Genomic DNA, 18,656 nt, shown 5'->3' on the forward strand with positions numbered 1-18,656 from the left:
TATTTCTCTTACCTCGCGAAAACTCTGCCAATATTCAATTCATTTATTTATATATTGTCATACATGTCCGAATCTATCTATCTATCTATCTATCTATCTATCTATCTATCTATCTATCTATCTATCTATCTATCTATCTATCTATCTATCTATCTATCTATCTACCCATATATCTATCTATCTATCTACCCTATATCTATCTATCTATCTATCTATCTATCTATCTATCTATCTATCTATCTATCTATCTATCTATCTATCTATCTATCTATCTATCTATCTATCTATCTATCTAACTAACTAACTAACTATCTATCTATCTATCTATCTATCTATCTATCTATCTATCTATCTATCTATCTATCTATCTATCCATCTCTGCACGCAATCGTGCAGTGTCCAACAATCTCCGACCTGTGGGCTTATGTCGAACGACTGCTGTCACGTGTGGGACGTGTCGGTTTATCAGCCGAATCTATCGTTAATATCGTCACGCCTCCTTCCTTCAAACGGGAAGGAAGAGCTATTTTTATCATACTTGTGGCTATGGCGAAAGAATGTATCTGGTGGACGCGCCTGAAAGGATTAGAGACAAACACTTTCCTCTCTGGTCAATCTCTCATCAACTTCTTCAAGTATCACTTGAAGAGGAAAGTGAGAGTAGAGAGGCAAGTTTTGTCTAGTGGATGTTTAAAAAAAAGATGGGTGAATGTAGCAAGGATGGCACGTATGAATGACGAAGCCACCTTGACCATGATTCTATGAACCGTAAAAATTAATACAGAGAGTTGCTTATTTGCAAAAAAAAAAAGAAATATATCATGTGACTTCATTGACCGAGGTTACCGTGGTCTTTTCCGTAGGCTTTTCTTTCCACAGGTAAACCTCACCTGTCCTTCCCTTTACACTTCATATTGGCATTTCTGTGATAACGATCCCTATTGATCAATTTTTTCCTTCCCCCCCCTTTTAAAAAATTTTATCCCCCCCTTTTTTGTCCTCTTTCTTTCCTTTTACGATCCCTTTTGATCGAAAACCAACCCCCCCTTTTTTTACCCCCAAAAGAAAAGCTCTACCTTGTAATTTGTCCTGTCTGTGTGCAGCCCTGTGTGGCCAATAAAGAAACTTATTTATCCATCTATCCATCTATCTTTCTGTCTATCTATCTATCTATCTATCTATCTATCTATCTATCTATCTATCTATCTATCTATCTATCTATCCATCTATCTATCTATCTATCTATCTATCTATCTATCTCTATATATCTGCGTGTATGTGTGTGTATGTGTGTGTATGTGTGTGTGTGTGTGTGTGTACACATGTATACGTATGTATACATATTTATAAGCATATATATATATTATAAATGTATACATACATATATTATATAGAGATATATTATATATCCAGGTGGTGCTATACTGGCCGAAACCTATCAAAGTTATATAAAATAGTGTAATATAATTAGTGTGTGCGCGCGTACGTATGTGTGCGTATGTATTCTTTTATTCTTTTACTTGTTTCAGTCATTTGACTGCGGCCATGCTGGAGTACCACCTTTAGTCGAACAAATCGACCCCAGGACATATTCTTTGTAAGCCTAATACGTATTCTATCGTACTCTTGTCGAACCACTAAGTTACGGGGACGTAAACACACCAACATCGATTGTCAAGTGACGGTTGGTGGGGGGACAGAGCAGACGCATTCGTGTCTGTCTCCTCTCCTATCTTTTCTCCTGTCAAAGATTGTTCCCCCAGCGTTTGCCTTATCTCGTATGGCCTAGCGGCCCTCACTGCTTGTTTCCAGTGTCCAGATTTAGCTACCATCTTTGACCCTCCGCAAATCCCAAATTTTATTTTGGTTTCCGGGACAACTGTTTTCTCGAATGCACATATTGTTGCCAATTGCTCGAAATGTGGAGTAGATAAACAGCCGACAAGTGATGAAGAGTCGTTCTTTATGTTACTTGTCTTGTTTTCCATTTGTTTCTTTCGTTGTTCGCATACAAAAGTTTGTATTCGTATTTCATGTTTTCGTATTTCGTATTTCAGGTTGTTTACGTTTTATGACATCCTTTGCCTATATATGCATGTATATATACATATATATATATATGTAAGTATGTACACACACACACACACACACACACACACACACACACACACACACACACACACACACTCACACACACACACACACACACACACACACATATATATATATATGCTTTTTTTATGCTTTTTATTATTAGTATTGCTTAATATGTTTTGCTAAAATTGCTGGGGTTTTTTCAGATATCATCAGAAGGTAATTAAAATTCATTAAAATGACAGATCTATCGGACTTTGAAAGAGGTCAAATTGTTGGTGCTCGTATGGCAGGCGCTAGCATAACGAAAACAGTCGAAATGTTTGGTGTATAAAGAAGTATTGTCTCGAAAGTAATGACAGCCCTTGAGAAAGAGGTAAAAACTTCCTCGTCGAAACAAAACTCTGGAAGAAAACCAAAACTTTCAGAGAGGGACTGTCGGACTCTTATGTGAATTGTTAGAAAAGATCACAAAAATGCAGCTCCCAAAATTATTGCAGAGCTTAATGACCACCTCGAGAACACAGTTTTCACAAGAACTGTTCGCCGGGAGCTGCACAAAGCCCGATTTCACGGGAGGGCTGCAATCAGAAAACCACTGCGTTCAAAAACAAACATTGCAAAGCGTTTATAGTGGAGCAAAAACCTATAGAATTGGTCTCTAGAGCAGTGGAAGAATGCTATTTTCTCGGATGAGTCATCCTTTAAGTTATTTCCGACCACCGGTAGAGTATACGTGTGGAGACAGCCAAAAGAAGCATTTGACCCAGACTGCCTTCTTCCAGCTGTTAAACATGGAGGGGGATCTGTGATGGTCTGGACAAGGGGCTATATCTTGGAAATCCGCCGGCCTATGGTTTCCCTTCATGGCAGAATTAGTAGCCAAGACTATCTAAGCATTTTATCTGTCCAAATTCATCCTATGGTTGTGGAACTCTTTCCTGAGGGAAACGCAATCACGATGATAATGCACCAATTCACACAGCTAAAGTTGTTACTGAATGGCAAGAGGAACATTCTAATGCAGTTGAACATATTATCTGGCCACCACAGTCCCCAGATTTCAATATTATTGAACATTTATGGTTTATTTTAGAAAAACAAGTAAGGATTCGATATCCTCCATCATCATCACTACAAGAACTGGAGACTATTTTAACTGAAGAATGGACAAAAATTCCGTTAGAAACAATTCAAACTTTGTACGAGTCCATACCTCGTAGAATTCCAGCTGTAATTACTGCCAAAGGCGGTCCTACACCATATTAAATTTAATTTGTTTGAAATTTTATAGTGTTTCCATTATTTTGTCCAGCCCCTGTGTATATATATGTATGTATGTACGTGTGTATGTATGTATGTATGTATATGCATGTATGTCCATACACATGTACACACACACAGCAGTAATACACATAGAAATGAAGGCGACAAACATCGCTAAACGACCGAAAAAGTCTGGAACTTGGCTGTAATATCCTCCAAAGACTTCACTTCAGATAACCTAATATAATGTGGTGGTACACACAGTAACTCAAACTTACAATAAAATTAGAAAATTAACTAATGTTAGATTAATCAACTTCCACCATACGTATATAAGCCTACTCGCTGTTAAATCAGTTGAAAAACGTGTGTGAAATAAGACAGATGTGGCTACGAGGGACTTTGTTGTAGCTCTCCTCGTACATCGATTACTTTCCGCAGAATGCAGAATACATTTTATTGCTTTGCTGCTGTTCTTTCCGCCGTGTTCCTTCTTAGCACACGATTTCTGTAATTTCTGAAATCAGCACTAAGCCGGTGAGCTGAATTTGAAATCAATATTGACTGATATATAAACAATCTCACTGATAATACACGCGCTGTTTCAGCCACATTGAAACACATGATATCCAGCTGTCGAAAAAATTCATATTTCAGTTGTTAGGCTAGTATGAAGACTTTCTAAGTTGTTTAGTGAGGGTCAACCTTGATCGGATAGAACCATAATTACAGGAATCTAGTTGTAAGAAAACTTTTTCTGGTGTTACTGACTCGACGGTTGGGACTTCAAGCTCTTTCTAGGTGTGTAGCTGTGCTAATCCTGCACATTTTAAACAGATAAACCCTTACAACGAAGCTATTTTATTTCTCCAAATCATCAGCGTTGATATTTACTTTCATTAGCCAACTCAAGGATGTCATCGGTGGTTACTGTCATTATTTCTTCTTAAAATTCCTGGAAGTTATCGAATATTTCTGGCGATGGCTTCTTTCAAACTCTTTTCGTGCGGTTTTTGGTTAGTTCGTCCTAAACTTCTTGGAAATTATCTCCGACTCTCATGATATGGAAGATAGTTTATCAGCTATTTCTTCAACAAGTTTCCTGAAACTGCATTGTTCTAATCGTAAAAGAGCTAATCACATTCAATAAGTTTGGAATTATTAGTCTTTTACCGGCAAGCTGGCAGAATCTTTAGCACGCAGGGGGAAAGGTTTAGCAGCATTTCGTCAGTCTTCACGTACCAACTTCAAATTCTGCCGAGGTCGACTTTGCCTTTCATCCTTTCGGAGTCCATAAAATAAGTACCAATGCAATTGACTTATCCCTTCCCCCGAAATTGCTGGCCTTGTGCCAACATTTGAAATCAATATTAAGCCGGTGAGCTAAAACATGAAATCAATATTGCTGGCTTTGAGCCAAAATTTAAGCCGGTGAGTTGAATTTGAAATCAATATTGACTGATATATAAACAATCTCACTGATAATACACGTGCTGTTTCAGCCACATTGAAACACATGATATCCAACTGTCGAAAAAATTGATATTTCAGTTGTTAGGCGAGTATGAAGACTTTCTAAGTTGTTTAGTGAGGGTCAACCGTGATCGGATAGAACCATGATTACAGGTATTCTCTCCATTAGCATCCCATTTTTTAGGCGTATATAGGACTATACTATCTAATGTATTGTGTCTTCATATAAGCCAGTAGTATGATGTGAGAAAGTTTGGGCATCTTTTTCTAGCTGGTCGAACAACGATGCAGAGGCTCCTTTGTTAATTGTTAGAAACAGGAAAAAAATTTGTTTATTATTTTACTGCTTCCATTCATTGGACTGTGGGCAGCCTTCAAAAGTTTTATCCGACCATATTGACTCAGGCAGTTATACTTATGTGTTACTTATTGTATCCCTCCTATTTATTGAACCGTTAAATTACGGGACTTAAGTGTAAACATGGATACGCATGTATGTATGTATGTATGTATGTATGTATGTATGTATGTATGTATGTATGTATGTATGTATGTATGTATGTATGAATGTATGTATGTCTCTTCTATTTTTAATTATTAGAAATCTTCCACTGAGGATGGAGCCGGTTTCCAACAAAGATACAAGGCTCCATCTTTGGGATGTAGTTATCACAGACAAATTCACATTTGGAACTTGAGAAAAGTCTTGCATAAGAAGAAATGAAGGTGGTAGAGGTCTAAGATCAGTGCAGATGACCTTCCAATGCCGTATGATATCACTCATGCAGCACCCGCTAATGAACAGCAGCAAAAAAATATATATCAATGCAGTGCTGAAAAGTGAAGTGAGCAACATTGTACGAGTTGGCAGTGAACTCCTCAAGAAACACTTTCTTCCTGATGATCTCCTATAGAGCTCCAAAAACAGCTGGGCTCTCTTACCTCAGAGAAAACACTCAGCATACAAAAAAAAAGACCATGCATGGGTATGTTGCCCGGAAGCTTGAAGAAGACACTAGAATTGACACGAAGCACAGCCTCTCTTGGACACAAGACCACTCTATCACATCATATTTTGAAGGCTATGCGTTTGCAATCCAGGAACAGGAGGTTACCACAAAGTACCTGGTGAACAAGAGAGACAATGACGCTCTTGTAATCCCAAGGTGTAACTGCATGTGTAGGCTATGTCACGTTTCTGTGAAAGACATTAAGCTTGTGATCAGCAGCCGTCCTAAAATGTTGTCACGATACTACCTCCCTATGCGGGACGATGTTGTTGATAAAACAATTTACAATGCCATCCGCAAAAAAGACTATCCTGAAATAAACTTAGACAATCTTTATATTATGGAATACATTCATAAACACCAACTCAAGGAATACTGGTGGAATATTCCCATCAAACCTCTGTCAAATATAGGCCAGATATTGTTGTTTTGGACAGAGAGGCAAAGGTATGTGCCATCATAGAGGCCAGCTGCCCTGCAGATATAAATATCTCTTTGAAAAACAAAGAAACAGAGGATATCTATGAACAACTGCTTCGAAACCTCCAGCTTCTATATCCAGACTATGAATTCGTATTCATACCAATAATAATTGGAGCACTAGGTTTTGTTAGTAAATGCTTAAAGGGGAATCTGGATAAACTGGAATTTTCAGAAAGAGAAATTGACCGGCTGGTTCGTACATTACAAGTGCAATCTGTGAGTAGAACAGTAAAAATATGCAAGACTTTTCTCAAGTTCCAAATGTGAATGTGTCTGTGTTAACTACATCCCAAAGATGGAGCCTTGTATCTTTGTTGGAAGATTTTGTTGGTTTTGATATCAATGGAGTGGATTTCCACCGCAGTCCAATCAAATATCCCAAATGTTGGAATCAGCGTTGGTGCTGCAAATACATTGTGGGATATTGTTTTGTTGTAAGAGGAGAATTCCGACTGCCATATTTTCCCAAGTCTGGTGTAATATTCTCGGGTCACTCTATCTTTATTCATAGTGCCTTCATATGATACATTTTCGTCTATACCTAGGTACTTGTAACATTCTTTGTGTGGAATAGGGGAGATAGTGAGACTGCTGATGTTTTGGGTTTGGGGGACTGACTTTCCTCGTTCTATAACCAAACACGAAAATTTCTTTTGGCTTTGTTAACACTTTTAGATAAATCTTCAGGTCGTCTACAAAGAAATTATGAGTTACATTAATATTTCTAGCAGTTGAAGATCCTAGCATGTAACCATTTGTATTCTGCAGTAGGAACGATAATGGATTCAGTGCCAAAAGGAAAAGAAATACAGAAAGACTATCTCCCTGGAATATTCCCTTTAAAGTGCCTATTCTATTAGAAACAATTATTCTATTCTCGGTTGTAAGGGTAAGAATTGTTGTCCATGTCTTTGTGAGTCTCTATATAACAAGAATTAAGGTAGTGGGTACTTTTACCAGGTGTAGGTACTTCAGCAGCCATAAATGAAGGATAGAGTCGAATGCCTTCTTACAGTCAAATCATACTGTCACAAGGTTTCTACGTTGTTTTCTTACTTCAAACAGTACAGCTTTGTTTAAAAGTTCTTCGGCACATCCCCATATTCTCCCATCTTTCTACGAACCTGTTCATCAGTCACAATGTTGTTCGACTCAAAATGCATGATGTAATTGGTTGATATTTCCTGTGCCTGAATTGCAAACGCACACCCTTCAAAGTGGGAGGTAGTACTCCGGTTATTGGACCATGATAAAATGCTCTGATGATCGATGTTACTTTTATCTCAGAGCTTTCTACTAACATATCCATGCATAGTCTTCCACTCATATAAGCTAATCCTCTAATCTGATGATATGTTGTTGTAGAATCGTGCGACTTCTTTGGGCATGTTTTTTAGGTTATCAGACAAATATTGTTGCTCAAGGAGCTGCCTTCAATGTCTTATAGTGTTATCAGCCTCATGTATGTAAACTTGGTCAAATGATGCACTTCGACAGTTGGTGGTTAAAAGGTGTTGCCGAAGGGATATGATGCGACATTCAAAGGAATTTTAGATCGATGTTAAGCCTCTACCACCTTGTTCACGTTTTATGTAGAGGCGGTCTACGTCACAGTTTATGTGGAAATTATGTGTGCTTGTTTGTATGGTTGTTGGTATGAGTACTGGCACTGCAAACACATTGTGGACCAAATTTTCTTCATTCGGCTGTAAAATTCTTTAGTGGCACGTGTTTTATTACAGGTGCCATTGTAAGATATGTTTTCATCCACCGCTAGATACCTGTAACATTCCTCGTCAGATATCATAGAAACAGTCAAATCATTGATGGAGAGGTTACTAATCTGGTTTATAGTTTCCACCCTTTTCAGAACCATATAACAATATTTATCCTGACCAAACTCCAACCCTACATCCTTTGAGAATGTTGTAACTAGGTCAAGGTCATTTTTCATCTCATGCATATTCTTTGCATAAAGTTTCAAGTCATCCGCAAAGAAACTACTTTTGGTATTTCTGTTTCCTTGTGAACCAGTGAGATATCCTTTAGACTTCCTTAACATGAATGACAAGGGGTTTACAGAAAGTATGAACATCATAGAGAGGCTGTCCTCTTGGAATATGCTTTTGCGATACTGTATTCAGTCAGTTGAAAGACTCCTACCATACATGTATATATGTGTGTAGTCTCAACTCATGGCTCGCCACTTCATCCTATGTGGATATCCCCTCACCACTATACATACTGCACTTGCCCCGCCGTCAACCATCTCCCGTTTCCCCTCACCTACCACCCCACCACCCTACCTCTCCAACGCACCATTCTCTGATCCTTCCGACGACTCCAGTCCGAATCCTCCACTTCGCACATCTTCCCTAATCAGCCCATCCTCTCCTTCAAACGAGCCCACAACCTACGAGACTCTTAGTCCACAGCTTCTTTCCTAATCTAACCTCCCGACCCGGCTCGTTCCCTTGCTCCCGCCCACGCTGCTGCTCTTGCCCTTACCTCTGCAACACCACCCTCCTCACAGGCACCCATCATCGACCCTATCATCACTGACTCCTTCACCTGCACTTCAAGCAACGTCATCTACTGCATCTCCTTCTCTATACATCGGTTAAACAGGACGCCGCTTGGCTGACCGGTTCGTGGAACACCTCCGAGACATCATACTTGGCAACGACACTCCGGTCTCGCGCCATTTCCGCTCTACCGGTCACTCTTTACAACACCCGTCTGTGTTCGGACTGTCCTTCACAAGGGCTATCCGGACTCCCGTCTTCGCCGTGAGCGGGGATTAATTTTCTCTCTTCGCTCCTTTGCGCCACATGGGCTCATCTCTCCTCCTCTCTTCTCTTTTCCTCTCACACTTACTTCCTCCCATCCACCCACCACTCCTCTCTTGCTCTGGCACCTACTTCCTCTCTTCACGCCTACCCACCTTCTCCCTTCATCGTTACCCCTCCCTTGTTACCCCACCCCTACACATTCCAACCGCACATCCCTATATATTCCATCCCACTCCACCCTATCCCTTAGACCCACCCTTGCTTCCCCATACTCCCCTCCCCAACACCCAATACCATCACCCCACACCACACCACACCATACCACACCACATCACACCACCCCGCACACACTAGCGCTGACCACTTATCAGCACCTACACCATCATCCACACACCTACACATGCGCACACGCACTCGTTAAGGTCACCAGCCCCTTCCACACGTACATACACGTTCTCACATACACGCACACGCACCTTCGTTTTCGTATCACCGCTATTTTATTATCTCCACTTCTTCCTAGCTCTCCTGTGTGACCCAGTATAGATCGTTAGCCACTAAACCTTTTTCTATTTTCTCTCCCTGTATATTTGTGTGTTCCTATCTGTCGAAGAGTATTCGCCAGTATAGATCGTTAGCCACTAAACCTTTTTCTATTTTCTCTCCCTGTATATTTGTGTGTTCCTGTCTGTCGAAGAGCGTAGGCTCGAAACGTAAAAGATTTTTTCGCTTCCCGAGCGTTAAGCTAATACATCTGTTTGTTGTTTACACACCCGTCTTCGTCTTTTGCTTTTGGTAAATTCTCACTATCTATCTATCTATCTATCTATCTATCTATCTATTATCTATCTATCTATCTATCTATCTATCTATCTATCTATCTATCTATCTAATTATCTATCTATCTATCTATCTATTCTTATATATATATATATATATATATATATTCTTTTATTTCTTTCAGTCATTTGACTGCGACCATGCTGGAGTACCGCCTTTAGTCGAACAAATCGACCCCGGGACTTATTTTTTGTTAGCCTAGTACTTATTCTATCGGTCTCTTTTGCCGAACCACTAATTACGGGGACGTAAACACACCAACATCAGTTGTCAAGCACAGACACACAAACATATACATAACCTACTACTTAATAAATACTACCCCCACCATCTTATTCCTTCCCATACATACAACTCAAATTTTTCCAAATCTCAAATCAATCTCTTCGCACCTTCCTCTTAGCCTCCCCACCAACACATAACTCAAATTTCTTCCAAATCTTCAAATCAACCACTTTCACTTTCCCCTTGGCCTCCCCACCCTCCCCAACCTCAAACAGTACTTTACAAATCTCACTCCTTTGAAAACTACCATCCCAATTCCTTTGTCTCACTAACAACTACTTTTGACTACCTCATCACCCCATTTAGCTACTGAACCAGTCAACTCTTTTCCCCAGTTGACAACAACCCCTTTTCACTATCTCAACCTTTAACTTTATAGCCGTCATACAAATTATCACAAACGTCATCACTCACATACTAATTAAACCACCCTTCCCCCTCCTCCCACCTTCCACCTTTACTACTATCACTAGTCTCATTATTAGCCCTAACCCTAAAATCTGTTTTCTCTTTTCACCACTCTCAATGTAAACACCCCTAACTCCACACACACACACACACACACACACATTACGTGACTGAGTTGACTAAGAGACCATGAGTTAGGGAGAAAATGCACCCGTATATCTGTTAGTAGAGTGGGTATATTAACCGAAATGTATAGTATTTAAAATCCATCACGGCTGGTTTTTACCAATCGGTTTCGCGTAAAGAATACAATGGAGTGTTAGGTAACAAACCGATTGTATAACTTTACGCTGTATTCTTTGCGCGAAACCGATTGGTAAGACCAGCCGTGATGGATATTTAATACTGTACATTTTGGATAATATATGTGAGTGTGTGTGTGTGTGTGTGTGTGTGTGTGTGTGTGTGTGTGTGTGTGTGTGTGTGTGTGTGTGTGTGTGTGTGTGTCAGATCGCTTTTTAGCGCTACTGGATATTTTATACTATACATTTTGAATGTATGTATGTATGTATATATGTATATGTATATTTGTCAGTTCGCTTTTGCGCGCTACTGGGAATATCTACAACCTATTACATAAGCGGGTCTTCGGCGACTAAATTGACAACAACCCCCACCGAGCTTGCTTGGCGAGGAGGGTGGCTGTGGACACGCTGTGGGACAAAATACAAAACCTGTTAAAGGATACAGGAACTCATGAGCAGTCAATGGCTATACAACAATGTGTGTGTGTGTGCGTGCGTGTACTGTTTATATATACATTTTTAAATATGTGTGTGTGAACTTACGTACATATATACATACTAACATAGATAAACGATAGCCTTCTGTCCAGTTTAACTCCTAAGGCATTAGCCGTTCGGAGGCTACAGTTAAAGTCACCTATCCAAGATAACAACCAGCTTGATTGAAATCAATTACGGAGTGCGCTTCTTAACCACACAGTCGTGTTATATATACAAGGAATTCATTCCTATGTATTATGCCGTCATGTGTAATTCTTGCCGTGCGCAACAAATTGTCAAATGTATCATAAGACGGCTATCTGTTGCTTAGCATCATTACCAAAAACATTAATCTAATAAATAAACAACATCTCTCGCCATATCGCGGTTCACCTACCGCGCACTCAGTACATCGCGGATTTTTCTGACTAATATATGTAAATTTATATCGCGGGTTTCTGCTGCCGATAGGTATTTATATTTTTTTTTAGATTTTAATTATTTCTGTGGTAAAATTAGCATTTTCACGCCTGAAAATTAATAAATTAATGAATAAAAATAGAGTGCAGTACTGCACCGTATAACATAAATTAAAATATATTAAAAGAAAATATGAAGTATATCGTAAATGAGTAAACAAAGAATCGCACATACTGTATGAAAAACTCAACTCGGGATGTGAGTGAGTGGTATTGGTCTGCATTTATAATAAAAGAAATATATACAAATTATAAAAAGGATAAAAAATATATACAGTACAATACTATTTCTATTTCGCGGATTTTCACCTACTGCAGGAGGTTTTGGAACACGCGTTACAGTCGAGGATTATAGTTACAGTGACAGTGGAGACGCGATAGTCGAGGGATTACTGTAATAAAAATGTCTGAATATCATTCCAGTGACACTTGTCATGCAACAAAACTCATTCATAGTATGCACTTTAAATTGTTTTGTGATGAAAGTGGTACGAAACTATATGAACCTATTTTTATCTTATACTGTTTCATTTTCCTTTAGTAGCTAGTCCAACTTCTGCTTGTTTCTTATCTCATCTTTTGAAACAGTCGAGAATTCAACTTCAGAGAACTGCAGATTTGCTTGTTAAATATTAGGTTGTTTCACATGAAATGTCGCATTTTTAATCACTTGTTTTTTCAGTCACATGTAAATATGCATACATATATGTGTTAGGTTGTCACACATGAAATGTTGCATTTTAATTACTTATTCCAATCATTTAAAAACTCAATTATCTATACCATTGCATTTAATCTTGACTTTTTTCATTCCAAACAATATACAATTTTGGTATACAAAATTCGTACTCAAAGACATTTTGAAAATGATAACAACCAAATAATGTTGAGTGCTTTTCTTGTATGAGTACAAATTGGGTCACTCTGCCGCAGAAGCTCTACGGAATATCAAGCGGGACTTTGGTAATGGTTTTGTTGACGTCAGAACTGTTCAGATATGGTTCTAAAGATCTCGTTCAGATGAGGATAGCCTCGAAAATGAACCAAAGGGGAGGCCAAAATCAGTTACTCGGCACGATGGATTACATGCTTTGGTTGAACAAAATCCGAGAACAACGGTCCGAAAACTTTCATCAGAACTCTAAACATCTCGCACAACTGTTTCTCGACACTTGAAAAAAAATTTAAAAATTCAAGAAAATGGATAGATTTGTTCCACATCAACTGAACGAGATTAACAAAAGAAAAGGTGCCTCGAAGTGTACTTCTTATTGCTTTCCTGACTGGAAAAAGAACCATTTTTGCATCGAATCGCTACACAAAATGAGAAATGGACACTCTTTGAGAACAGCAGAAGATCAGGACAGTGAGTAGAGATCCACTTAAACACTACCCAAAACCACCAGTGCACCCTAAAAAGTTAGTGATCGCTGTATGGTGGTCTGCGAAGGTAGTTATTCATTATTCATTTTTGCAACAAGGAAAAAACTGTGACAGCAACATCGTATTTCCAGGTAAGGATTTTATGCATGAGAATTTGAAAAAGAAGCAACCCAGACTAGTAAATAGTGATGACCCAATTTTGCTCCACGACAATACACGTCCTCACACTCCTCAAGCTACGGTCCAAAAGTTGCAAAGCCTGAATTATGAGATTTTACAACATCCTCTCTACTTCCGTAATATCTCTCCTTAATGGTCATCACTTATTTAAGCATTTTGAGCTTTTCATAAGTAATAAAACATTCTTAAATAGAGCAGAGGTAATTGAAGCATTTGGACAGTTTATCACAGCAAAAGATGAATTTTTTTTAAGGATGGAATATATGACTTTGAGAATCGTTGGATAAAGGTCATAAATGAACATGAATCATACTTTAATTAAATAAATCAGTTCTCTATCTTTCAAATTCGACATTTCATGTGAAACAACCTAATATCTTTCCGCCGGCCACGCATTTTCGACAGACACTGTACATAACCAACAACAACAGTCTTTGTTATCAAAATCAAAGGTACTCTACATTGCAATACATGATACCAACGTATGGTTTTTTTGTTCAATGGTCATGTGAACTCGTCTAAGCAAGGGATAGTAATGTTGGTTTCAAATTTTGGCAGGGGGTAACTTGATTACATCAACCTCAATATTCACCTGGTACTTATTTTATCGATCCCGAAAGGATGAAAGGTAAAGTCGACCCCAGCAGAATTTGAACTCAGAACGTAAAGACGGACGAAATGCCGCTAAGCGTTTTAGCCCAGCGTGCTTACGATTCTGTAAAAGCTCGCCGCCTTAAAAGAATTGTAATATTATTCGTCCTTTTAGTTTCATCATTTATTTTACCTTTTATATTTTACTAGCTCCAGTCATTGGACCGCGGCCACGCTGGAGTATTGGCTTGACGGGTCTCAGCGGAACAAATTGATACAGTACTTATTTTTAAGTGTGATACTTATTCTACCGCTCTTTTTTGTCGAGCCGCTAACTTACGGGGATGAAACAAACGAACACAGGCTGTCAAGCATTGGTTGGGGTGTGATAAAAACAGACACAAAGGCACACACACATGAACGAAAGGGTCCTCCACAGTTTCCGTCAACCAAATTTCTTCACAAACTACTAGTTGGCCCAGGACTACATTTGAGGATACACTCAAAGTGCTGGGTAATGGAAACTGAACCCCAAACCGCGTGGTTGCAAAGCGATCAGCTTCTTAACTACACAACTATGCCTGAGCTTACATGATTACATCTGGTACCTCTTTAAACATAGGAAATACAAACGTTCAGCTGGAACTCAGTGCAAAAGAAAATAAGTTTGTAACAAACATTTAACAATATACAATTGCCTTTGAAATTAAAAATACTTTCGTATGCTTTTTACTATGTTATAAATATAAAACAATGCACATGTAACTGAAACCAGAATAATTGTGGATTTATTTATAAAATAAAAGCCAGATGTAAATTAAAAAAAAATATTAGGCGTAGGAGTGGCCGTGGGGTAAGTAGCTTGCTTACCTTAATGGCGAATTTTCATAAAATAAAGTAGCTTGCTTACCAACCACATGGTTCCGGGTTCAGTCCCACTGCGTGACACCTTGGGCAAGTGTCTTCTACTATAGTCTCAGGCCGACCAAAGCTTGTGAGTGGATTTGATAGGCGGAAACTGAAAGAGGCCCGTCGTATATATGTATATATATATATATATATATATATATATATATATATATATATATATATATATATGTGTGTGTATATGTTGTGGTGTCTGTGTTTGTCCCCCCAACATTGCTTGACAACTGATGCTGGTGTGTTTACGTCCCCGTAACTTAGCAGTTCGGCAAAAGAGACCGATAGAATAAGTACTAGGCTTACAAAGAATAAGTCCTGGGATCGATTTGCTCGACTAAAGGCGGTGCTCCAGCATGACCACAGTCAAATGACTGAAACAAGTAAAAGAGTAAATGAGCATATTTGGAATGGTTTCTTGGTAACCACAACCACCCACCTTTGATATGTCGCAGAACAATGTCTTGGGCATCGGTCTTGTACTCTGTTTTTTCGTTGTTTGGAAAAGTCCGTTTGCATGTTTTTGTTTTTATGTTTTCGTTTCTCATTGTGTTCTACGTTTTTTTTGTGTCCTGTACCTATATATGCATGTATATATACATATAGATGTAGGTATGTACATATATGTATGTATGTATGCATATGTTTTATTTATTTATGTGTTAACTTTTAGAATGCTTTTAATCAACTTAGCAGTATTTGTTCTTCACTATATATCATCATCATCATCGTCGTCGTCGTTGTCGTTGTCACCATCATCATCATTAACAACAGCAGCATCAGTATCAGTAGGAACAGCTTCCTCATCATCACCACCGTAACACTACTACTGCTGTCGACTATGTCCCATTTCTTCCTCCTTCCTCTCCATCCTCCTCCCCATTTCCTTCCTTCCTCCTCTTCTCCCTCCTTCTCCTCCTCCTCTGCCTCATCCTCCTCCTCCTCTGCCTCATCCTCCTCTTTCTCTTTGTCCCTCTCTTGCTCTTCGTTTTCTCTTCGTCATTCTCTTGCTCCTCTTCTACAACCATTCATATCCTCTTCCTTTTCTCTGTCCTTCCCTTCTTCCTCCCTCCTTTCCGTCCTCCCCTCCATCTCCTCCTCCTCTTCCTCCCTATCTTGCTCTTCTGCCTCTTCTTCCACCCCTCCTCCCCGCCACTCCCCTCCACCTCCTCACCTCCACTACGTCCCCCTCCTCCTCCACCCCTTCACCCTCCTCCTCCTCATCATCACCATCAGCATCATCTCTAGCGCAACCGCCATATTCCTATTCAAAACAATAATAAAAAAAATCAATTTTAAATCCTTGGAGGATTTCATTTAGATTTCCTCGTGCAAAGAGCGAATCCCGTTTTTGCCCTTATATTGTTTTTATCTTTCTGGGTTTTTTTCCATGCCTGAAATATGATCTACATTAACTATTAAGGAGATATAATCCCTGTATTATGTTATTTCACAATGGCAGACCAAGTCCTCATCTAATGATGACTGACCTATAAATCCAAATCAATTTTCATTCCCCAACAATAACTAGTTTTCTAGTCACACTCAAAAATGTCAGGAGGTGATTAGCCTATAATAATTTGGATGACCTTTAAGCATGTTCTTGATTTATAAGTTGTGGCATTTTCTATAGCCTTTCAAAGCTCGCTAATATATGCAAAAAGGGATAAAATTAAATGCATACTGCAAATAATGAAACAGTCAACCGATACGATAAGGGACTTTGTAGTAGCCAGCATATTTGGTGTTTAGTACTGATGTCATTAAGCAAACGTGACACTTGCTATATTAGCAAGAGATAGCTTCATAATAATAGAGTACATACACATGTTGAATATTCTTTATAATTTTTCTTTATTTGATTTTGGAATAGGAAAAGTTATAGCACTTGTTGATGAAAAGCCATCATTAAAATATATGTAAATATAATATATAATATATGATAATATGATAAATAATTAATTAATAAGGGTGAGAGAATTAGATACTAATTTAATAGTATATTTATTCAACACCAAGTGGCCTAGTGCTACGAGAAACCTGGATTATTATAATATTTTATCACATATTATAATATATTTATTTTGATAATATGATATATATATATATATTCTTTTATTCTTTTACTTGTTTTAGTCATTTGACTGCGGTCATGTTGGAGCTCCGCCTTGAATGGTTTTAGTCCAGCAAATCGATTCCAGGACTTGTTTCTTAAGTCCAGTACTTATTCTATCGGTCTATTTTGTAGAACCGCTAAGTTACCAACACCGGTTGCTAAGCGGTGATGGTGGGGGCCAAACACAGACACAAAGACACATACACGCACACACACACTGACATACACACACACACACATACACACACATACATACATACGTCGGGCTTCTTTCAGTTTCTGTCTATAATATCCATTCACTAGGCTTTGGTGTGCCCGAAGCTATAATAGAAGACACCCTAGGCTCCACGCAAGTGGAAGTGAATTTGGAACCTTGTGACTGGGAAGCAAGCTTCTTACCACACAGCCACACACACACACATGTTTGTGTGAGTGTTTGTGTGTGTGTATGTGTGTGTGTGTAAGAGCGCACTTTTGATGCAAGTCTGATAAAGTGCCACTCTAATGTTTAAAACTGCAAATATTACGTAAATATTCACTTCGAACTTTTGCGTAAATTGGTATTGCAAGCAGAGATGGTAGGAAAAAATTGTAACTGATCATTAAAGTTATGTTAAAGTATTTTCTTTGCCTTATCATTTGAATTATATCTTACTCTTTGCTAAATCCACATAACAGTTTCACCGTCGTGCAGCCAGGATTTTCTACAGCTGAAGAAATTCGGTATTAGTCTGGAATACGAGAGTGTTGATAGCCTAGAACTCGGGTTGAGTGCTTCATTGGAAATACCCTATCTTTATGTCCCACCAGAACCTTGTATTTATGTACACACACACACACACACACACCACACACACCACACACACATATATATATAATATATATATATATATATGAGATCCAATGCAAGGAAATAAAACAACGGGTAGAAAAATACAGGGAACTCATATATAAACGTTTCAAAAAAGACTTTATCACCAAAGCCATCCAATTAATACTCGAAGAAAACTCATTCTCATTTAACAAGACATATCGACAGATAAAAGGCACGGCTATGGGTACGAAATTCGCACCTTCATATGTCAACCTGGTGATCGGTTTCCTTGAGAACAAACTATACGATGAAATAGGGAAAGTCTTCGAACACGACTTCAGAGAAGACATCAAGAAAAAGTGGAAACGCTACCTCGATGACTGTTTCATCTTTTGGAACAGATCAGTAGATCTACGAACATTCCACAACATCCTCAACACACTGAACCCATCTATCAACTTCACGATAGATACCAGCTACAACGAACTTCCCTTCCTAGACATCAACATCAAGATACACAACTCCATTTCCACAACAGACATCTACTACAAATAACCAACACACACCAATACTTAAATTTATACTCCTGCCACCCATCCCACATAAAAAGAAACATTCCATATAGTATGGCAAGACGCATATGCAGCATAGTGACCGACTCACAAACACGCCAAATAAGACTAAATGAACTTTAAAACTTCCTACTAGAACAGAAATTACCACTCAAATTAATAAA

The sequence above is a fragment of the Octopus sinensis genome, linkage group LG4, assembly GCF_006345805.1.
Source record: "Octopus sinensis linkage group LG4, ASM634580v1, whole genome shotgun sequence".
Classification (NCBI taxonomy): Eukaryota; Metazoa; Mollusca; class Cephalopoda; order Octopoda; family Octopodidae; genus Octopus; species Octopus sinensis.